The 24846-nt window shown below is 39.4% G+C and overlaps 1 long non-coding RNA gene across 1 annotated transcript; it reads left to right on the forward strand.

Annotated features, from left to right (window-relative positions):
• Positions 1-18206: 18206 nt before the first annotated feature.
• On the forward strand, positions 18207-24230 carry LOC140229861 (uncharacterized). Its single transcript, XR_011901324.1, has 3 exons — positions 18207-18295; positions 22914-23063; positions 24141-24230. It is a non-coding gene; the product is annotated as an uncharacterized lncRNA (long non-coding RNA).
• Positions 24231-24846: the final 616 nt, after the last annotated feature.

Consider the following 24846-nt stretch of genomic DNA (forward strand, 5'->3'; position numbering starts at 1 on the left):
TGCAAACCTCTAAACGCCGGGCTTCTTGGATTGGCTGGGTTAGTCATATAAACTCCGGAACGTCAAAGACCTTTCTTTCGAGAAAAAGCAGTGTTTTGAATGAAAGAGGCAAGAAATTTATGCGCAGATTGTTGTACCCAAGGTTTGTTATTCTGAAATTGAGCCTTACCGAAAGTTTGTCAATTAAACGTGTTTTTTTTTTTCTCAATTCAGATGCTTCCTTAATACGCACACCATCCTTTCATTTTAAGAGCAACGAAGCTTATTTCATTATTGTATATAATTATATGAATTATAAAGCGACTTAACAACCTCCACCTCCTTTTTAATTTTACATCAACCAGAATAGTATAGTAAAAAAAATACTACAGTAAAAATGAATGTATATGTTTCATTTTATTTCAATTTCTCATTTTTAAAGAAACCGAACGAGATTTTAAGCGTTGCTATATTAGGCATGACACATCAAGCATAAAAATACAAGCTCTGACTGCTTACGCATCTGCATAGATTCATTGAAGAAAATTATTAGTTTTACAGTGCTTTTGAAAGTCAATGTGTTTAAAAGGTAAAACTTGGAACAGGGAATAATACAAACTTACAGTATGGCTTTGTATGATGTCTTATTCTTGTTTAAAAGATCAAAATAGGTTAATGGCAGTAATCTGTACACACTCTTATCAATATCTTATTGCAAACATCTTCTTCTTCTCTAGTCACCACGCAAAAGAAATGGTATATATTCTTCTTATCCAATGTCGGATGATCTGCCTGGTACAGGGAGTTAGAGGGGCCAGATTTTCTTAGGTGATTCTTCCTGTTATGTTCAAAGCTCTGGCATAAGTGGACAGACAAGGAGATGTTGCATAGTCTGCTCCTCTCCACACAGGCAGGTGATGTCATCATTTTCACCGTGATTAATATATACGCCCACTTTGCTAGGTTAGATCTGCAGCGGCATACAACATTTTTAGACGATAGCAGCAAGACCAGGGAGGCAATGCCTCACTGATGCCTGATGGTGTAGTTTCGTTAGGGCTGATATAGTATCAAACAAGAAACTGTTCGCGGTGCACGGGTAAGACGTTCGATCCACACGAATAAGCGCTGCTTGTCAAGGCTTAAATTGTGTTCAGTGCCCCGACAGAATGCATGTGACGCCTGGATTTAAACCTCTTTCTTGAATGTTCACAATTGAAGATAAGGTGGCGATGGTCATTTTTATTGCTTCAGCTTCTCCTTCTGAGATTCAACAGTCCTTCGGATGATTGTCAAGCAACCCACTCAGAAGGTAGAGGTCTTCAGTCTTTGTGGGCTTTAGGCAACCAGTAATTGCACGTCTTGAAGAATTTCGATCACTGCCAATCTTAGTGGCATGAGCTGATCTACCAGACATGTGACACATCTAGAGTAGCATAAAGCCAGTGCTCCTGTACGTAGTCCTACTATCTTCCCATCAGCTCTCCACGTGGTATTAGTAAGCTTCCTGAGGATACTATTCCTTGATGCGACCTTTGCCTTGGTCTTAATGATGTGATCCTTGAAAGTGGGGGACCTGTAAGATGTCTCCCCAATTAGGTAAACTGGCTTGATTGGATACCTGTCGCTGCCATTTTCAATATCAACTAATCCGTAGATTTGAGGGTTAAATTTCTTGTTTTTAAGATGAAACAGACAGATTTGTTGTTGTTTTTTTCTTCGTTATCTCATTTAGCTACACTTCGGTTGTAGCTCCATGGTTATCTCTTAGATGTCTGGTGGCATAGTAGGAGATGAGTAAGTCAAGTGCATTGGTGTCCTGAGGAGATGCAATGCAGGGTCATCAGCATAGAAAGCGTCTAAAGTCTCCGGATCATTATGTGCAGATATTAAATGAAAGAGGGGCAAGCACACTCCCTTGTGGAAGTACGTTCTTCTTTGTCCTCCATGTACTCCTTCTGCTACCGAGGTCTGCGTATTATCTGCGGTTTAATAGCATGTTGCAGATCAGCTCTGTTAGTCTAACATGTGAGGTCATCTCATACAGCCTCTTAGCAAGGATGTGGTGGTAGACTGTGTCGTATGCTGCAGAAAGGTCAACTTAGGCAGCACCGGTAATTTTCCATCGGTCTGATTGGTAGCCATCAGACTTAGGAAAGGTGAATGTAGGTAATGATAGAGCAAGCAGCTTCGGGATGATGTTATCCGTTCCCTCTCCTAGCCTAGCGGTAATGTGTGGTACGATGTTGTCGAAAATGAGGGTCATCCGACTGTTCTCTTCAAAGGTTTCTTGGCAGCGTCGGGCTGTATCAGCGAGACAAGTCTTGGAAGCCCTCTCTGATGGTCACAGCCTTTGACGCCCTGATGCAATTATACACCAGACGTACACCATGGGTTACATTCAAATTTCGCCCTCGTTGCCCGCCCATGACTTGGAGAGCACTCTGGCGGATCTCTGGAGGCACGGCTGTATTATCCACGAGTCCATACATTATCAACATTTTTTTTTATAGCCACACTCGTTCGATGTCGCCTTCGAAAGCGTCGTTTATTCTAAGGCGGTCCTCATTGGTAATGCGTCGATATAGCGTAATGGATGATTTTCAGCAATGATTTTTTTTTTCATACATGTTGTCACTAAAGTCAGTTCAGTGCACTATACGTTGCCTGTCATCGTCAAGTTTGTAGAGTGAGTAAAACGAACGCATCACTGCCAAAACTGATGACAGGCTTCAACAAATTCGTCTATTTCAATATTCAGTCAAATTGTATGAATGTCTCTTTCTAGTAGATCTACTTACAAGCGTTTCTATTAACTTTTTCCCGATGAATTACCGCTGTTGTTCAGACCTTTTAGGGAATTTAAGAACATTTATGATGCACTTCGGGAGAAACTTGGCATAGACCCTCAAGGATATCAAAAAGCCAGTTGAATATGCAAAGAACTTAAATTCCTTCCCAGATCTGACATGAAGAAGGAGAATATGCTCCTAGTTATTTGTCAAATGAAGCATAACAACGCGATGGCTCTAGTACTGACCATTATACAAGCGTTGCCAAATTCCTCCGCATATTGAATGGAGAAATTTCAATGCTGATTGACAAACACTATTGACCGTAGTGTCAATCTAATGGGCGCAATTTGCATTTCTAGTCGTTAATCTTAAATTCCCGAAGAATTTGAACTCATTTTTTAGTCTTGTTTTTGTTTAGTTTGTTCTTCTTCTTTTTACCGCAATCGCATTTTGGACAAAATTGATTGCCCGAAAAATCAATAGGTTTAAAATCGAACTTGAAATCCCATAACAGCGAAAGCTTGTCGCAAGGGCAATCATAACCCCCCCCCCCCCCTCAGAAAGTAATAATAATACTGATACACAGTTGTATTACGAGAAAAATAATGACCCTATAACATGCGGACTCAAAATGCATTTAGGAAGTCTTGAAAACAAACGGAGCGGTGTGAAGGGGATGGAGATAGTATCTATTATAATGAAATACATTGGAGAAATCAGATATAACGACATGGTTATTTATATCCCATTTGTACAGTGCATCTGTTGATGTAACGTGAATACAAGTGAAAGCTTCAAAATGCAAACGCGTGGACTAAATTCAGAAGTAGTCGGAAGAGCGCCATCTGCGCCATCCTCATACAAGGTTACACGTGTAGGCCTACCAACCGTAGTAACTGCATATCTAATAAATTGTAACTACTTGGTAAGATGAATTTCACCCTATGCATCTTATTCATTATCTATTTTTGTGCATCTTCTGGTGCGCCGTGTGCCATGGGAACTGTGGAGGTTATCTTTTAGCTCTTATTGGGTATAATTTGTTTTCGTCATTGGTGTTTCAGCGAAAGTTAGTGGCTAACATCTTTGTGTGCACTTTATATTCTTGAGTGTTCGTCCTACGGAATGGCGGGAATCATTTCTCTGGATGAATGCACGACAAATATAATGAAGAGAAGTTTAATTAGTAAGGAGACAAACATGTTAAATGATATTACTTGTTTATTTTGTTTTGTTATTTTCTGTCTTACGTTGTTTGATTGTTCAATGAAATCTCATTGCTAAAAAAAAATGGAGTTTGGGTAAATAACGCCCACTCAGAAAAAATCAATCAGGGCCGCTATGAACGGACGCGGCCAGCTCCAGCGGGACATGACGGCTGTGATGACGTCATAAAAGATGGAAGACGAGTTGCACAATTGCTAAAGCACAAGATCGACCGAAGCAGGGCATTCCTCACGCCTGCACAGGAACGTATCCCTGTCGTGAGGCTGGTGTGCAAGGATCCAGGTAAAGTGGTGGGATACCCATTAAAGGAGAATCTATAATGATTACGTGGATTCAGTAAATGAGTGAGTGCAGTGATATAAGAACTACATGTCAATTACTTTTTAGAAAACCCTGAAAATCCGTTAAAAACTTACTTTTGTTAATTCCATGTGTCGTTATCACTGGATAAGATGACCACAACAACATACGACACCCCAGTAGGCAACATAGGAAGAGTCAAGTATTGGTGCGCCTTAAGGCGAAGAAGAGAAATAATAGCGACAATTAGTGGGTCTATAATGTTCATAACATTGATTAGTCGCAGGTTATAACATAACAAATGTTCATTTTCTCCTATTTACTTTGAAATGTGTCCATATTCCGACAAGGAAATTCATTATATTTTTCATTTTGTAACCTGGTGTATAATTTCCTGTCTATAGCACTTTGAAATTTTAGAATATATACTATATACCGTATGTCCCAAAAAATTACAACTGTGCCCTCCGCAATGATAACTTTAAAAATAATGGATCAATCCAGTTACAATTTCAGGGTATGGTGTGAAACTATAACTCATTGCCCACATCTCACAGAAAACCCCACTCGATTTGCGTCAGTGGTCAAAGAGAAATGAAAATTTTGTAGAGAATATCAGCAATCTCTTTCCTCCAAGTTCTGTCTATTGTGTTCACACATTAATGTGCAGTTCCACGAACATCCAAGTGATAAACTAGGAAGAATCAGACTCATGACATGCTTTACAACAACCCACATTTCTCTGTGACCGACCACTTAACCAAATTAAATGGGGTTTTCTGCAAAACAGAGCTAAGATATCATATTTCAAGACCCTGAAGTAGCATTTAGACGGTTTAATTACATTGGGTGTTATCAATGCGAAAATCCGACTGTAATTTTTTGGGGGACATATCACTGTACAGTTTCAATATACCTATTAACACATACACGAACCAATCACTGAAATATAAGTTGGAACGGAAAGTTATAAATCAATGACATAAATCATATATATATATATATATATATATATACATATATATATATGTATGTGTAAGTGTGTGTGTGTGTATGTTACAAATGAATATAAATAGGTAGATATATACTACATACATGTTTAAAACAATATATATAATCATATACATATATATATATATATATATATATTCAAATGCAATAATTTATGAATATACACGAAAGTATCAAAAGATTCATGTATATAAGTCCCTTGTGATTTATCCTCAGCCTGCCTTTCGTCACCTTGTCCGGAGAATTCCTTTTGCGTGGAGACAGTCTCAAGCTTTCAGTGTATGTATCAATTACTATACTTGCAGGTGCGAGTAAAACTGAAAGGTCAAGTGTACATGTGGACGTGGTTACGAAGTGCTCTGCACAGTCTTGGAATAGCTGTGTATAAGTGCTATTTTTATGGACTAAAGTTATTATACAGGTTCCGTTATCGATATTATCATCACGAGTATCGGTACTGTTGTTATTTAATCACACTGTGTGGAATAAATGCACCCTCTGTTTAGAGCCTTTTGAAACCAATTCCAACATTCTAATTAACATGATAGAGCTATGGTTCGGGTGCTCTTGCCTTTTTCGTGAAATGCTATACTGGTATAGACTAAAGGGTCGAATCCTTGGACGTAATGCTTTTCCCACCATATTGATACCAGATTTATGACACGATGAGAGGGGTCCTCTGTAAAACTACTGCTGAATACGGTCCATCAGGGTTTTTTACAATGAAAAATGGGTATCCTGTGATAAAACAAGAATTTATTTACAAGACAATAAGCATCCTGGTCATACTGGTCAGCTTCGTTGGATTTCAGATTGATCCTAACTCATTCAAACCATACAGCGTGTCCCAGAAAAAAAACAACAAAAAAAAACAAAAAACGAAACCGAGTTTCACTGGAATTCTTTGCGATCATAATCATATATTTGCTTTATGAGTGGTAATGTACATGGATTGAAAGATAGACTTCTCTTCTTTCATTTGATGCACAACTCATTCAAAATTCGTGCATGACTGAGTTAGAACAATAGACAGTAGTGCTACTAAATTTTCATTTGCACGAGCAAATGGCAACTTTGAATTAGTTTTTAATTTTCAGACTTTTTCAGCAATCTTTTGCCAAAAAAAAAAAAAAATCATAGCTTTGATATCCATTCTTTTTCCTTTCATATGATATCCCATGCGTAAAAAATGATGAACGCCTGCTCGAGAAAACTTAATTTGAAAATGTGCTTCCATATTACCCAGATAAATAAGTAAATAAGGAGCCAGTTAGCTTTCCCGACACCTGCCCAACTTGGCAGATAACAGTGGCCTTCATGCTTCAATGAATTTACACAAACATGAAGGGAGGGGGAAAAAAGAATGATTATTGTTACAGACGGTTCGGTTGTGAATAGGGTCGTAAATAGCACATGATCGCGAGCTTGCCTGACCATGCGGCTAACTACGACAAAGGGTGTTCATCAGCGGAATGTTTGGGAAGGTGGGGTGGGAGTAACGGACGGAAAAAAAAAAAACAACTTCCGAGCCCCCCCCCCCCCCCCCAAAAAAAAAAAAAAAAAAAGACGACTTTCTGCCCTGCATTTGCACCTCGGAAATGTGAGAAGCGCAAGTTCAGTGATAAATAAAGTGATGCACCCTCTTTGCTTTACCTCCCTCTTCAAAAACTTCAGAACCCTGTCAGTGATGAAGGACTAACCACGCGTGAGGGAAATGTAAAGAGGAATGAAAACAGTGACAGAAGTTTGAGATACAAATCATCAAAATGTGTATCATTGTTGCAATGTTGATTTTCCACAGCCATTGGACTGCGTGCAGCCTGAGAATACTCTCGACATTAGTCTTCGGTTATATCTCATAGCTTATTCTAAATAAGTGAGAACAAAGGGCTTTCATTCTCATACAGCATTCTCTGTAAACACCTCCCCCCCCCCCCAACAACATTCACTGTAGCACTGCAGTTATTTTGTGTGAATTCAATGGTGCAGATGAGCCCATTGTCTAATGCTAAGTAGGGAGAGCTGAATGCTTGTTTTTCGACTATCCATAGAATTGGTAGCAATGAAGCATGTTTTCATGCAAATTTTTCTCAAGCATGCGTTATTCATATTTGACGCGTAAGGTCTCATATGGAAGAAGAAAATATGAATATTTGGGTTATGAACTTTATTTTTAGAAAAGGTAAATGTAAAAGTCTGAAAATGTCACTTAAAGTCACTATTTGCGCGTGCAAGTGAAAATTTGATAGCACCACTGTTCATTGTTCTAACTCAGTCATGCATGAACGATGAACATTAAGTTGTACATCAAGGTAAATGAAAGAGGAAAAGTTTATCTTTCCATTGATGTATATCACATAAAGAAAATGTATGATTTCGATAGTAAAAGGTTGCATGGAAATCCGGTTTCGTTTTTTCTTGGACGCGCTGTAGATACTTTTTGTATGATGATGGAAAGCTATTTCAAATTGTAAGTTGTTATCTGTGTAAATAAAGTGCCATGCGCTCAAAAATTATTAACTTGAGAACCTACGTTCTGTTCGTGCTATGAACTCCACATGACTATTATTTGGGATCCCAGGCCTTGGACACCGTTCTATGTGATATCTTTGTAAAGAGAACTTTCAATTAAAAGTTCCATTCAAAAGACATGTTTCAAAGTATGAAGATATGTTTAATTGATTGAATTGATTGTTTTAGACGAGTTTTGTCAACGACAGTGTTGTGTCAATAAGATTGAATAATATACGTCAAGGAGACCTACAAACTGCTTCTTAGTTAAAATCTTTGCCTCGTTAAACGTAACAGTCTCCACATGTGATTGGTCATATTCCCAAAGGCGTTCTACCTGATAAAGGCATCGTTCATGGAGAGAACGGGCGAGATGTTCGCCTAATCGGCGGTCGTAACAAACGGGAAGGTGCAGTAGAAGTAAAGAGTGGCACCACTGGTCAAGCTGGTTGGTTACCGCTTCCCGCCTTGCACTGGGATGTATTCCAAGCCTCGGTCCTCTGTAGAGAGTTGGGCTATCCAGGCGCCCTTACTGCCTATGCTACGGAAGGAAGTCAGAATTCTTCAACTCACATTTTCGCTGTAGCATCGCTACAGTTTCATTTCCAATGCAATGGTAACGAATCAAGAATGGATGAATGTTCCCGAGTCCCATCTTTTGTCGAGGTCTTCGGCGATCAGCCAAGCTCCGATAATGCCTCATGGTTTGCCCATACCTCCTGCTGTACGAGTAAGAATACCAATATTTTCCCGAATATCAATTATTATCGTACACCAAAAATACATGGGTTTCCTTGGTTCATTGAACCTTAAGGCATAATGGGCTTTTTATGGGTTTAGCCTTTAAAACAGGACACTTGAATGGGAGGAAAGGATGAAATGAGTGATCTACATTTTCATCAGGCTCAAATAGTAATATAGGCCTACTAACTGCAGTTCATTTACAGGTACACGCACAGGTAGGCCTTCTGAACTTTTGGATTGTTTTCAAAGGTGACTTTATAGGCAATCTTTGAAGTTTTCGAAACATTTTTTTTTTTTAATGGTTTAGAACTAATATCCCGTATGCTTTCAAGGCATATCTTGAATATGACCTGAATGATATTAATCAGTGTGTAGAGAAGCTAATTCATGCAAGTGTTAAGATTCATGTAGTATCAGATCACAGCAATGTAATGTGTAAGCCAATATGCTGAATGTAATTTCGCACCTATGTGTTTGGTAATGTACTTTTGTCCTAACCACATTATAGGAGAAAGAGAAACGCAAACTTTGATTTTTTAATGATGCATTTCAAATTGAGAATACTTCATCTCGTATATTACTTCATTTTTATACTGACTGAAATAATTAGGTACTACGTCACTATCGACGACATTCATAAACCGGAAAAATGAAAACACTCTACACGTAATTTGATGACAGAGTATAATACATGAAAAGTGGTTGGTGAAAGGGGATGTGCAATCTTTTTCGACATTTCCAAGAGAGAGAGAGAAAAAAAAAAATAAGGTTTTCGCGATATCGCTTGTCGTGAAATCGCACTGTTGAAAGCATTTACTGACAAAAAGGAAAATTACAAACTCAGACACAGCACTTGCAAACACACAGACACAAAGACAGACAGACATACGCGCGCGCACACACACACACACACACACACACACACAAGCTTTTAACTCTTGTGTTATTACATGTATTTTGAATACCAGACGCAACCCTTTGGCCATCGCCGGGGAAGATGAAGCGTACGAGCAAAAAGAGCACCATACCCTACCACGTGTCGTATTGCGACGAGATCAGGAGAAATTGTGTTACATTGACTACCAGCAACGCCTACTGGGGTCGCAAGTCAGCATACCGCAATAGGCGGACAATCATAGTAAGCAGACAATGGAACAACGGTATGCCAAGGAGAGAATGATTAAGCTCCATCTTAACACAACTTCCCCTTTAAAGGCACATGGTCCCGGTGGTTTCGTCAAATGCGTACGCGGGCGCACGGCGCAAGTTTCCTGTAGAGACCTACGCTATCGACTCCGCTTTAGCGCTTACGCTGTGACCCATTTCCCGAGTCCGAAGAAGTGCGATCCACTGTAGTCAGTGGTCCGATCACAGTTCGGCTCATGATTCGGCTGAGTGGGGATGACAGCTCCTGCTTTAAAGGGGCATAGTCCCGGTAGTGTAGAGGGCGCTGTTGATGATACTGCCGCATCATCGTTAGCTTTGATACGTAGATTACCGAAGTAGAGCTGTCATCAAAGTAAAATGCGTAGGCGTTGCTAAGTAACGTTGCCTTTGTTGTCTTCTTTGCGCATCGCGCAGTCTGTAGTAATGCCAGGGTGCGTGCATATTATGTGCTTGTTATTGTGACATCACAAAAGAAGTTTGTTAAAGCTGTCATCCCCCTCAGCCCATTCATGAGCCGAACTGTGATCGGACCACTGACTACACTGAATCGGACTTCTTCGGACTCGGGAAAGTGGGCCAAAGCGTAAGCGCCAAAGAGAAATCGATAGCGTAGGTCTCTGTAGGAAACTTGCGCCGTGCGCCCGCGTACGCATTTGACTAAAACACCGGGACCATGCACTTTTAATAATAGGAAGCACATTTGCACGCACCCTGGCATTACTATACAGACTGCGTGATGCGCATAGAAGACAGGGAAGGCAACGTTACTTAGCAACATCTACGCGCTTTACTCTTGATGACAGCTCAATGGCAACATATTGAAAACTTTCGGTCATCTGCGAAGCCGCGCTTCCGCGCGAACGCTACAACACTTAAAACGGGTCAAAAATCGACGCATTTTTCCACAAAATCTGCCATAACTTTTAAACTATTTAAGAAGCAAACTTGGGGCGCCCGGATTCTGAAAGTGGACACTTTAGGGATTATTTATGTGTATATATCTTTATTGTAACATTTGTAGCAGTGACGCAAATTTGATCAGAAAAGTACCTTATGAGCAGAATTGTCTATGGCGAACAGTCCAAATTTGACGAATTTGAGCATATTTTGCCGTCTTGCAATTCTTCCAGACGGGATATCTCGAGAACGGAACGTGGCACAAACTTGGGGCGCACGGTTTCAGAAAGTGGAGATTCTGCCCATTTTTGTGACATAAGAATCTTGTCCATTGGTTGAGCAGTCCTGACGCAAATTTGCAGTAAAGCTAGACTACCCATTCACAATTGCTGTCATAGGGAACGTGTACAATCCATACAGAACTATCACGTGACGAGACTACCAACGAAAATTTGAGCCGTTGACCTTCACTGTCTGTCGTTGTCAGCAGTGTGAATTTCCTGTGATTTCAAGCTTTTGTTTCTCGCCAAATATCATTTTCAACGCAATATCCAGATACAGTTGTATGTGAGACATTATCTAGATACGTAGCAGCCTTATTGACAACATAACTGTTAAGTTTGGGAGCAAAAACAACCAAATACATTCCACATTCCGTCTCATTTTTCGATGATGGCTCTAGTCGGACTGGTGCATTTCCTTCGGAGGTGGTAATAATGTAAGTAGTTGCAACGCTTGCCACCTGCTGTCTGCAATCGGGCGCTTATATTCACGTGTTGTACACAGGTAATTAACTGAAATAATGTTGTGAAGGAATGATAAGCTCATAGACTGAATATCATATCAACTGTAGATTTAACCCGATTTCTGTCGCCTACACACACAACACACTACGCGTGAAATTATGTGAACATGATGTCCCTCCGCGCACGGTGCTGCAGGCCACCCCCATTAACGTGTTGACTAGCCACGCGCCCCACACGCACTCACTTTCGCCAGCGTCTGCTACCTCGGATTTTCTGCGTGAATTAGGGCGAAAGTTTTCAATATGCTTCGGCAATCTTTGTATCAATGCTAACGGTGATCGGCAGTATCATCAACAGCGCCCTCTACACTACCTGGACTATGCGCCTTTAACAGGATTTGTTCGAAAACCTTCTCCAGGGAAAATACCATGGTAACCCTCAAGCGTCCCTGTCGCTAGCTGGTCGCTGGATACGCGCCCGTGGAATACTAGTATTGCGCAACCACACGATTTACGTGAATACATAATAGACAGCAGCAGCGCTGGTCACCAGACTGTAGCGCTGGTCACATGACGCCTCCGTGAAAGATTCACCGCGCGTCTACCCTGGTCGACCGCAGGGTAAGATTTCGCCGGTAGCTAAGCCCCGAGGCTACCCTGCGTTTTATGGCCTGTTAGGACGGGGTTTTACTCACGCATCTTACGAATGTTTGGTTATGTGTGAATGCACGCGATGCATAGTCCCGGTAGTGTAGAGGGCGCTGTTGATACGAAGATTGCAGTGCCGTATATTAAAGCCCAAAGAAAGTTCTGGTACCCCTGCAAAAGTTGTCAAATTTTGCTCCAAAATGTGAACGTGTGCCTAGGAAATGTGCGGAATAACGCTGTAATAACAAGATATTCGATGGGTATCGACGAAAATGGGAAATATTAACCAAAACCGTTCAGTCTCAGAACTTACCCGAACGGGGTCAGGCTAGACTCGGACTCGGGGATAACTCGGTCTCGCTGTGCTTGACGGCGGGATGAGTTGTATTGGTTGTCCCTCTGGATTGTACAGCGTTGTACTATGCATATGGGAGCGGCCTGTATAAACTACATTGTAGCGTTCTGGCTACTCGCAGTAATGGTCCGAGTTGTTACAACGCGCGCATCAAAAACCTCTTTGGCGCGCATGCAAAATTAGTGTGCGCCTCTCAAGCACCTCTAAAAGCAATCAAAAGTGAGGTTCACACCTAGGTCCCTTTACCTTAAGGTTTTCTAAACCTCGAGGTTTTGTAAACTACGAGGCACTAAACTCCAAGTTAGCGTAGATGTAGACGCATGTAGTTTAGAAAACCACGACAAAACCTTAAGGCGAAGACACCACGACAACACCACAAGATTTCTTAGGGTGTTGTCGTGGTTTAAGCGCGTAGTTTAAGCGCGCTGTGGCAGCGCGCTTAAACTATGACAGATGTGAACGGAGTTTTGTTAACCACGACGCTCAGTTTTTTCCACAATAGTGTGCAACCCTATGTGCAAACTAGGCGCCCTTTATTTTCTATCGTAGTTATCTTTACCTCGAGGTTTTGCTAACTGCATGTAGGTGTGAACGGCATCGAAGTTTTGTCGTGGTTAGGGGAACGCATTTTTGCGCTCGTAGTTAGTATAACTACAAGTTTTTGGATAGGTGTAGACATGGCTTCAGACGCTTGATAAACAACAACAAAAACTTCAAAGACCGCGCGTCTCAGCAACTGAGGTGATGTGCGTATACTATAGGCTTGAGGACCATTTGTTTTGTACAGGATTAGCACGCACTTTCCTGTCTGCTCATCAAGGCCTCGTTTGGTACCCGTAGTATAGAGTACTGATGAACATGGCGATCACGAACTGTGTGTAAATTGTCTGAAATAGGGTCGAGTTTTCCCTGAGACCGAGTTAGTCTGGAGCCTTCTGGAATAAAAGTCGGTCTACCGACTTTTATTATTTTTCTCAAAATACTCCAAAACGACTCATCATTCCGGCAAACCGCGTCAGCCAGGTAAGTTTCTTTGTAGACTCTTTCGATATATTGCAAGCAAATATGAAATGGTGTCAGACGGGTTCTCAGGCCCTTACCAGAACTTAGTTTTCACTTTAAGAGAGTCTGGCCAACTCATAAATTGGACGCCATGTCGTTACCCAGCGTACAGTGCGCTTATGGCATGTATGGTTTTAGCGTGTGCGCTTGGAGGGTTAAGTGTGTACGCGCAGGCGTCCCAAAGGCACGGTGTTGCTTGACTTTTCTTTCTCTTGCCCAGAGAGGGAGAGAGAGAGAGAGGGGGGAGGGGGGGGGGGGAGAGAAAGGGGGTAGGTTGAGGGAGGGACATTCTTTCATTCCATCAATGTTGAACAAAGCCAACAATCAATCATTTTTACACATTCAAATAGACACAAGCACACAGGTATACCGTATAAATAATAGGTAAACTGTCTAAAGGACATAATTCCTGAATATAAAAAATGATGAATTATTGCTGTGAAAATAAAAGAAGAATTCACAGTAAGTCGTATCGTAAACTTTCACTAGACTGTATGCTATGTATATTGTATTTAGCAAGTTGTCCAGGGAACAAGAATATTGTATAACAACATGATGTATTATATAAATTTACAATTCTAGCTGTGCAGAGGATAGACGAATTCCACAGTTATTACTGTTTCCCACGTAAATACATTGTTATCATCAATTACCATAGCCCCATATATGTATGAAACTGACATGAAGGCTGATTAGTATGTAATTCAAAAGGAATACACCTATGTACAATGTACAACATGAAAAAGTGACGTCACCGATATTAAGGTATATGTAAAATGATCTAAAATTGTTTGAAAATAATATCTAAAAAAGACATGTTGAACGAAAGCACAAGTACTTTACCTGGATAACATAATATGAGGGATATCCTCAGTGACATCTGTACCAAATAATAAAAAAAAAACCCACACAAATACAAATGTTCTAATGGCGACCGGTATTCCTCCGCCATATTACATTGTTCTCTTAGCAGGTGTAGAGTACGTCTTGACAATGTTACACGACAGTTTCACATAATTGGCAGAAAACATGGCAAATTTGTCACTAAATTTAATGCGTCGAATGTTTACTTTCCTTGAACTAGGTATGAATAGATGTCTTTTATTGTTTAAGAGAGCAAGTATTAAGGAATTTGAGCATTTTTACTTTTGTGATTATATCACTCTCTATCAAGAAAAAGTATGGCATGAGTACACACCATAACAGCAAGGGGCAATTAAAGTACTGAAACAACATCTATAAAAAAAAAAAAAAAAAAACATGTATAATTATTTGAATGATGGAAGTCAAATGAATCAACAGTAGCATTACTTGAAAGATATTCTTATGTCGACATGAACATTTACGTCGATGCAAGGCAATTGCCAATCAGTCGCAATGAAAACATCTCAATGGAAGAATTTCATGAATTGGAATAAGCTCTACAAGATTGATAATTTCTTCTGGATAGCATTTGTTTTGATCCAAAGCAAGAATTAAGGTGCCCCCCCCCCCCAAAAAAAAAAAAAAAAATAAATGAATAAATAAATGAAATAAAATCACGAGAAAATCACGGTCCTATAAGCCCTATAAGCTAAAAACAAAACTTCGTCCACTCACACAAGCATACATGTCAAGTTTCATTACCTCAAACGGTGTCCACAATATTGATTGCGATATGAAGGACAGACGGAAGGACGGACGGACGACCAAAACAAATGCCTCAGGCGACACTTTCGTATGTTATGGCGGAGACATACAAATGTGAATCAAAACTTGGATAGTCTGAAAGACACCGCGAGGAATCCAAAGAAAACAAATCAGATATATTTTTCCCGTCGCACTCTGATTTCCCGCTTTTTCCTTCGTTTTGGATCTGTCGGAAAGCGGTGCATCATTACACTATAGAGCCATGTCGGTTCGCGCAACGCCATGCTGCGCAGGAAGGCATGACTAATCTTCAGTTTATGGCAATAAGATATCAAAATATCTTTCGTGTTGTACCTTCTATATACTTAAATAAAGTTGACAACCTTACGGCAATGACATATCCTCACTGCACCATGACTGATATTCAGGGGAAGTCCCCAAGACAAGCAATATTAGCGCGTAGCTGCGCGTAATGAACAATGGGCACTGCGTATGAGCTCTGCTCGCGCCCGCGTGATCGACTTTGGTAACGACATGGCGCCTGTAGGTCACGGGACCAGCTTTTGACCAATCACAGGCTTCAAAACACCTAAGCCGAAAACCGAGTTGGCCAGACTCTCTTAATATACGGCACTGGAAGATTGCAGTCAAGATTGCCGAAGTTAAAGTGAAAACAAAGTTCTGGTAAGGGCCTGAGAACCCGTCTGGCACCATTTCATATTTGCTTGCAATATATCGAAAGAGTCTACAAAGAAACTTACCTGGCTGACGCGGTTTGCCGGAATGATGAGTCGTTTTGGAGTATTTTGAGAAAAATAATAAAAGTCGGTAGACCGACTTTTATTCCAGAAGGCTCCAGACTAACTCGGTCTCAGGGAAAACTCGACCCTATTTCAGACAATCTACACACAGTTCGTGATCGCCATGTTCATCAGTACTCTATACTACACGGGTACCAAACGAGGCCTTGATGAGCAGACAGGAAAGTGCGTGCTAATCCTGTACAAAACAAATGGTCCTCAAGCCTATAGTATACGCACATCACCTCAGTTGCTGAGACGCGCGGTCTTTGAAATTTTTGTTGTTGTTTATCAAGCCTCTTTGCAGTCAGACCGCAACGTCCTGAAAAGCCTTCGCATTTATCGTACGCGTATGCATGGACCTCGCGGACATGAATACGTAATGAGCTGGGAGACCACATTTTTAGAGTGTCTGTAAATCTAAACGACATTATCAATCTTCATGATTTATATATCGATAAAAAGCTGAAGAGTTGTACTTTGATGAAATTTGACCACTTGAAAGGTTATGACATTTAAAATATACTGAACAAGGAAATTATAAAACACAAAATTTGCATATTTTCCATTCTTCTTAAGGGGTACACTAGACCGACGAAATTAAGGTGGACCAAAATGGAAGAGGTATAAAATGAAAGAGGAAATATCATTCTATGAAAACATAATGACTTTATGTGGACTGATCCTATGAACGGGTCAGGTTGGCGAATAAATCATTGCGTTGTACAGTTAATTTTTGACGAGATTTCAGTTTGCCGCGAATACGCGTTTCTGATTGGTTAATTCCCTCTGAGTGGAGAGTTGAACGCACCTCGCGGAATGACAGTAAACGTGTACTCTACATAAGTAGCCATGTCTACACCTATCCAAAAACTTGTAGTTATACTAACTACGAGCGCAAAAATGCATTCCCCTAACCACGACAAAACTTCGATGCCGTTCACACCTACATGCAGTTAGCAAAACCTCGAGGTAAAGATAACTACGATAGAAAATAAAGGGCGCCTAGTTTGCACATAGGGTTGCACACTATTGTGGAAAAAACTGAGCGTCGTGGTTAACAAAACTCCGTTCACATCTGTCATAGTTTAAGCGCGCTGCCACAGCGCGCTTAGACTACGCGCTTAAACCACGACAACACCCTAAGAAATCTTGTGGTGTTGTCGTGGTGTCTTCGCCTTAAGGTTTTGTCGTGGTTTTCTAAACTACATGCGTCTACATCTACGCTAACTTGGAGTTTAGTGCCTCGTGGTTTACAAAACCTCGAGGTTTAGAAAACCTTAAGGTAAAGGGACCTAGGTGTGAACCTCACTATGTGTGTAGATGACAGTGTAGGACCCTATATGTGTGTGTGCGCGCGCGCACAATGTGTGTATACGCGCTCAGGTTCAGGCAACTGCAGCTGGTGTAAGATCTCCACGTAAACAACAAGAACAACACTCCACTCTGATCGACAGCTCAACTTTGGCTTGAACTTTTTTTTTTTTTGCCGGCACAACTAGATAAGAGTAGAGTGCATTAATAAGTAGCATACAAATCAATAATACAAGATCTAGCACTGTGTTTGCACACATGAGTTCTTTGGGGCTCTCTTTTTGGTATTAGAATATTATTCCTTATTAATCCACTGTATACATCGCTGAGTAATTTATCTAATGATACCCTGGGAGCGCTTGTATCTCAAATTGCCACACTATGATTTTTACTCGACGAGACTTTCAATTTTTATTGTTTACTAAGCGAGGGACCAATTCAGTTCTTAGTGTGCTGTTATAACAGGTATATCTAAAACGTTGACCATCATTCATGTGGTGATTCAACCTATGAACGGGTCGGGTTGGCAATAAATAGAAAGCCTTGTTCTAATTTGTCTCAGGGTCGTTTGGAAAATATCGATATAATGCAGAGATATGAATAATGATATCATAAGCTCATTTTGTATAATGTAAGCATTAAAAGGTGTGATTTATTTCAAATATTCACAAACCATGTCAATTGGTCACGGATAGTAGATCTTCATGTCGCCAATAAGTGAATCTCGTAGACCATGCACTTTGTCTCTGAATTATCTCGCAAAATCTCGGGTGCTGAGAAGGACATGCGCAAAAACCTGCGCGTACGATAAATTTTTTATTTGAGCTCATTAACAGCAGCGTTGCGGTCTGACTGTTTGTTTTTAGAGGTGCTTGAGAGGCGCACACTAATTTTGCATGCGCGCCAAAGAGGTTTTTGATGCGCGCGTTGTAACAACTCGGACCATTACTGCGAGTAGCCAGAACGCTACAATGTAGTTTATACAGGCCGCTCCCATATGCATAGTATAACGCTGTACAATCCAGAGGGACAACCAATACAACACATCCCGCCGTCAAGCAAAGCGAGGCCGAGTTATCCCCGAGTCCGAGTCTAGCCTGACCCCATTCGGGTAAGTTCTGAGACTGAACGTTTTTGGTTAATATTTGCCATTTTCGTCGTTACCCAGCGAATATCTTGTTATTACAGCGTTATTCCGCACATTTCCTAGGCATACGTTCACATTCTGGGGCAAAATTTGACAACTTTTGCAGGCGTACCAGAACTTTCTTTGGGCTTTAAAAGAAAACTGTACTGACATTTTCTAATTGTCTGATAATTCTAATCTACATTTTTTGATGCCTACTACTGGAAAGAGAGGATTGTAAAACCCAGGATAAGCCTGTAATGATTTTTTGAAAAAAAAAAATGAAAACGAGCAAGCCATGGAACGATCCACGCAATTTGGCCTACGTCACAGGTGCTCTTTGTGCACAACTCCGACATTAGCAAGACGAACTACATAATGCCATTTTACTGATGAAATCTCACACGAAGCACTCCAAAAGCTGTTATTTAGTATAATTGCAATATGGAGCTATAATAAATATGTTAAACAATATCTATTAATCTTTAAAAGCAAGCTCTTCAACAGCTTTTTATTTAGATAAAACTTGTGGGAAAATTCCAGATATGCAAAATGAAATTGGCATCGTCCCTATCCGAACGTGCTGCCCATAGAAGACCGTGTGTAAGTAACGTTACGCATTGATGATCATGATCGAGCGATGGTTCGCCAGTTCAAACTATCTAACGTAGCTGAGGGCTAACTGAGTGAATCTCGAAAATCCAAATGTAGATAGATTCTCTTCAACGGCACGCACGATTTACGCTTAGTGAGATGAAAACGGTACCCAGTACACATAGACTCTGAAATACTAGAACTAGGACTAGGACTACTGAGCAGTCAAGGAGAAGGTTCTACGTGGCAGTCCAAGTTTTGATGAGTAGGCCCTACACTCACTCACCGTCGACATTGCAGTTGTAGGCCCTATGTGCACAGCGCTAAGGCACAGCGTAACGTTACATACCCTGCTGCCAGAACTTGAAGAAAGTCCAGACGAAAGTCCAGACCCCAGATCTAGATCTGGACCCTTGTCCTGCAGGCACTGTTGTTCCTGTGCTGAATTTTTCAGGTAAGGTATCTGCTTTATGGATTTCCGATGTTTTGAAGTCGAGTAAATCTCATAGTGGTGTTCTTTACACCAAGGACTATAATGTTAGATCTAACAGTTTGTTTCAGTAGGCCTACTAGGACCCATATCTCGGAAGAGTGGCCTGACCACGTAGATTCTAACACAGTGTCGCCGCTTCGCGATCCCAGTGCTGGTGTAGGTATAGTGCTAGCGTACTTCCGTATCTATGTAGATATCTCAAAATTCACCTTGCCAAATGGCACCAAACTCACAGGAAATACTTTATGATTCATATCCAACAGCTCACATTGATTGGAAACAAATCACATGTCGGGAAGCGTAAGTGTAAATGTCGACTTTCCTGTCGGCGTCGCTAAAAATACTTAGTAATCTGCTCTACGACTAACACGAGTGATTGCGGCCAGGCCCTACCTAGTGTCTATCTGCTGCGCACGCACAGACTGAAGTTAGCCATTTAATATCATGAGACAAATCTTTCAAGTAATCGGGGGGCAATAAATAAATTTACAAATTATTTGTGGTAAGTTGAATGAAAAATGTAGTTCCTATATCACACAAGTCGCAAAAATCATTACACTTTTGAGTTTAGTTCTCGCGTAAATTCCCCGTTCGCACAGTACTAGTCGGCTAACTTCAGTTCTAGATTGTGCATCTTGCGTTCGCCAAGATCTCTAGCGAAGAGTGATTTGTTTTTTTTTTTAGTAACGACTTGAAAGTCGGCGTCAATATTGATACTTCTCGATTACTGATTTCGTTCATATAAGAGAATACTTTTAAATATGCTATGAAGTATATCCTGTAATTTTGGTGCGATTTGGTTTAGTGAAAATTGAGATATCTACATGGATAGAACGGTACACAAGCGCCGCCTGCTAGCTAAATTAGGCCTAAGCGTCGTCTGCTACTCGATACGAATTAACGCACGCGTATGCAAGCACTTGTAATCAGTAATAGTGAGAGCACCTGTGACATCATAACATCCGGGCTCGTCAGCTCATCAGCATAATACGCACCTAAAAAGTTCAATTTTTAACATTAAATTACGGACTTAATCGTTATGAAATTTTGATTCTGTTTGCACCGCTGGGTCTTTTAGAATTAAAAGAACAACATATAAAAAAATAAAAAACCGGTAAAATGCCCTTTTAAGCTGTCATCAAGAGTACGGTAAAGCGCGCAGTTGTTGCTAGCTAACGTTGCCTTCGTTGTCTTCTCTGCGCATCACGCAGTCTGTAGTAAGGCCAGAGTGGGTGCATAATTATGTGCTTCTTAGCTAGTATGACATCACAAAAGAAGTTTGCTAAAGCTGTCATCCCCCTCAGCCGAATCATGAGCCGATCTGTGATCGGACCACTGACTACAGTGGATCGGACTTCTTCAGACTAAGAAAAATGGATCAAAGCGTATACGCTAAAGTGGAGTCGATAGCGTAGGTCTCTATAGGAAACTTGCGCATTCGACTAAACCACTGGGACCATGTGCCTTTAATTTGCTAATGTGTAAAGGTCAATACTGTCACAGAGACTGAGAGAACAAAATGAAGGGAAGATTTTTTTTTTCCCTCTTCCACAGGGTGTTTTATTCATACACATATTCAGAAAGTCACATTTACAAATAATTTTTTGAATACAAAACAGAATAATAATTTGGTTATCGACAAGCAGTGGCCTACTGCACTTGGACCATAACAAAATTTCTTTAACTTTTTTTACAACATATAACTTATATCATTCTTTTATTTTATTGGCAGAAATAACCCTGAAAACACTATGAATATCATGTAATTTTAATACTCAAAAGCACTTAATAAATAAAGCCCATTTTTTCACAAATTTTTTTTCTCTACTATTCATTTGACTTATACATTTTTCCATCTCAAAATAACATTTTATCTCAGATATTATATGTTCGAATGACGGAACGGCTTTTTTTAATTTCGCTGAAAAAAAAAAATTCTCTTCTATAACAATCATCAAACAGTTTAATGCACCGTTGTTGAGACCATAAAATCCGAATAACTTATGTTGGTTTGTAAATACAATTTGTGTATCTATCTTCAAAAGTAACCATTGCTCAAACTTATTCCATATATTATTTGAATAAGGACATGAACAGAATATATGCATTATGGTTTCCTCACTGTCATTACAAAACGTACACTTTTTATCTGTTACAAAACCAAATTTTAAAAGAGCGTCTTTCATGTATAATATTCTATTGAGAATCTTAAATTGAAACCACCTCAAATTAATATCAATAGTTGATTGAAAAGGGAAGAAGGGAAGGGAAGACTTACTTTCGAACGAGCTTCTGCCTCCTACCAGGAAGTCTCTTAAAGGCATAATTTACCATTTGCAGATGAAACAAAAACCCAGCATTAGTGCTTCAAAATAGTTCTAAAATGTGAGTTAGTGATCTAAACAACCAATGTAAAAATTTGAACCTAAATAATAAATTGATGTCAATTAAGTGTTGTTGAATATACAAAGTGTGAACAATAGTTATAACATTTAATGTTTCGAGACTTAAGCGTCTACAGTTATGGTTTAATAAGAAAAATACTGATATCTCCTTATATTTTAGGCTTTATAGCAAAAATTTATATGGTAGGATGTTTTGTGACACAACTGACCTATACACATATGCATCAAGAGTGATATCTTGAACATTCTTAAAACCACTGCTCCCAAAGGTAAACAGGCCCTTTAACATAGAAATAATTCATCTTTAGTATTATTTGATCGGTGGCACCGAAATCGTGGAAATCAAATTATTGCTTTCGGGTGTTTCGGACCAATTAAATTGACATGGAGTGTTTTATACTTTAGAAATGCGTTCTTCTATACAGTTTTCATTGTTTTGTGAGAAAAAGATGGACGTATGACGGAAACACTTGTTTGTACTTTATCAGCAGAAGATCCAATGTTCGTAACACCGTCAAAATTAAAAATTGCTTGATGGGCGTCTTACTATATCCGAAATTAGTACTGCCTAGATTAATATCCATGAAACTTGGGTTTTAACTTTTGTTATGCTTTTCTTCTGTACAATCATCATGCTGTTGAAGAAAAAAGAAAAGTGAACAAAACAAAACAAAAAAAATATTTACTGAAGGCAGGCCAAAGACAGTACTTTTTTTTATTAAGCATTATTTTGCCTGAGACTGAGACAAACTTTTGCACAATTACAAGAAAACACCCACGCATGATTATAAATCTCTATATCTCTGTCTTTATTATGTATCAACTATACATAAACATATATGAGAGATATTTGTACTTGGAATTGTGTATATTTGATATGTGCATATTATGCAGTGATATGATTATGCTTCAAAAACATCGGACAATATCAATGTGCCATATTTATACTTCACTGTACATTATATATATATATATATATATATATATATATATATATATATATAAAAGATAGATGTAGAATAACAAATTCATGCTTCATCGTTGTTGTGAGTGGAAATTGAAAGTTATTTTGTTCTAAGTTCTTTGTTTACTGCCTTGTTGTGCACACTAGATGGATGCACGCAAGAAGGTCAAGTTCCAAGGGATTATGGTTAGCTCACACAAGGGATGCTCTGACACCACATTTACACTGACCTACTCAAGTAACTCGGCCAGAATTCTCCACTATCTGAAGTCAACATGTGGCCATGACAATACAAAGGTGTCACATTACGTAATGAGCTTATGCCTTTGTGACAGTACATCACAAAACTAACAAAAAGTCGCGCCTCTTGATTTTACGTGAGGACTAAAAAAAAAAAAAAAAAAATAGGTGAAACGGGTCAACCAAGTCAATAGCGACTTGTTCATATCTTCTGAAAGAGCTATTCTTTTCCTGCATTAATCTTAATTTTGTGATCATAAAATGAATGGGAAAGTGTGTTTTCGGTAGTTTTTCTACATTTTTTTAGGAGGTATATTATTGTGAACAGGCATGTCTTAGAGGCAACTTTTCATTTCTTAAAATCCCTTTACACATTCTTCCCTTTCGACTCTAACAACTTTTGAAAGGGTACAGCTACTGCTCTGAAAGTTGATATTCGACATAGAAAGAATAATGTGTCAATGGAGCATTAGGAAATTTAGCTTAATTTGATAATCCCTTCATTGTTGTTGCTGCGGAGATTAACAACCCTTTTTTTTTTGTTCCCATTCATTGCACAGCTAACATGGCTTGAATAAAGACCCTATAGTATATACTTTAGAGCCTCTTTTCACTGTAAACACTTTTTCCAGATTATGTGTTTTCTTTTCATTGTTTAGATAGGTTAGGAGAGTCCATTTGAATTGATTTGTATATCATCTTAAAATCAGGGTCTTGTCTCTCAGAATTCTGCCCTTAACTTAAAACCATGTCTTGCGACCTTTTGTTGGTTTTGTGATGCAGGGTCACATATATAATACGATCATACATGTATGTAAAAATTCAAGTTTGATGCGGAAAAAGAAAAACAAGACGTTGACTCTCGGTCAGCATCGAACTCTCGTAATATATAATGGTACATACTTTTACCTGTCTGAAAGGCTCGATTTGATTAGCAAGTTCTCAGTTGAGCAAATCTGTATTGGTGTATGTTGGCATGTACTCTTGCTTACCATGAGTTCGGCGGATTTCAATTCTATGAGAGAAAGGAACATTATGATATGTAATAGGCTTAGTAGAGAGAGAGAGAGAGAGAGAGAAATATATTATTGTCGACTAATGCAATTTTTTTTTTCGCAAATGTTTCATTTTCAGGTCTTCACAATTTTTGATGAAAGTTTTGACAAAATTTTGTATAGCTTTCCCTACGTCTTGGATCTCCGGTTTCTCTCGATCTCCTTGAAGCCCACAAGTAGCTGTACTTACATGACGTTTGAACCGTTACCAGGTGAGTCAAAATTTGAAGTAAGATAAACCGAAAGTTTGCTTTCATAATCCCACCAAGAAGACAAAAGAGGACATTGATATCTTAAGAGATAGTTCTGTATGATTATCCACCCTTTGTTTATTAATTTCCCACTACTTATTTTTCCACGATGCTTGTTTTAATTGTCAAAATGGTAAATAGTAGAGAGAAAGAGAGAGAGGATTTGAATATTTGATTTGCTTTAATAAAATACATGTACCTGTACATTTATTCTTTGTGTAACATTCAGTGGCAAACAAACTTTAACAGACTATAGTTACGTACAAATATTTTACCCCTTTTCCTGGTTGAAGCGTCGTTTGATCAAACATTTCTGATGATTATCTTGGAATTTATTTCATCCCCATCGTACACGAAAATTAAATATTAATGATGCATTGATAATTTAGAGTACAAAAGAAAAAAAGGACTTCTGCTATAAAGAGGTAATTTTCGAAGAATAAATGCTTCTGATTGGACAGAGTCGTACGCTTTGCAAAATGCCGATACTGGAATTAATATGGTTAAATCTTCGGGTTTTTTTAATGTATCAAA

This window comes from Diadema setosum, chromosome 6, assembly GCF_964275005.1.
Source record: "Diadema setosum chromosome 6, eeDiaSeto1, whole genome shotgun sequence".
Lineage (NCBI taxonomy): Eukaryota > Metazoa > Echinodermata > Echinoidea > Diadematoida > Diadematidae > Diadema > Diadema setosum.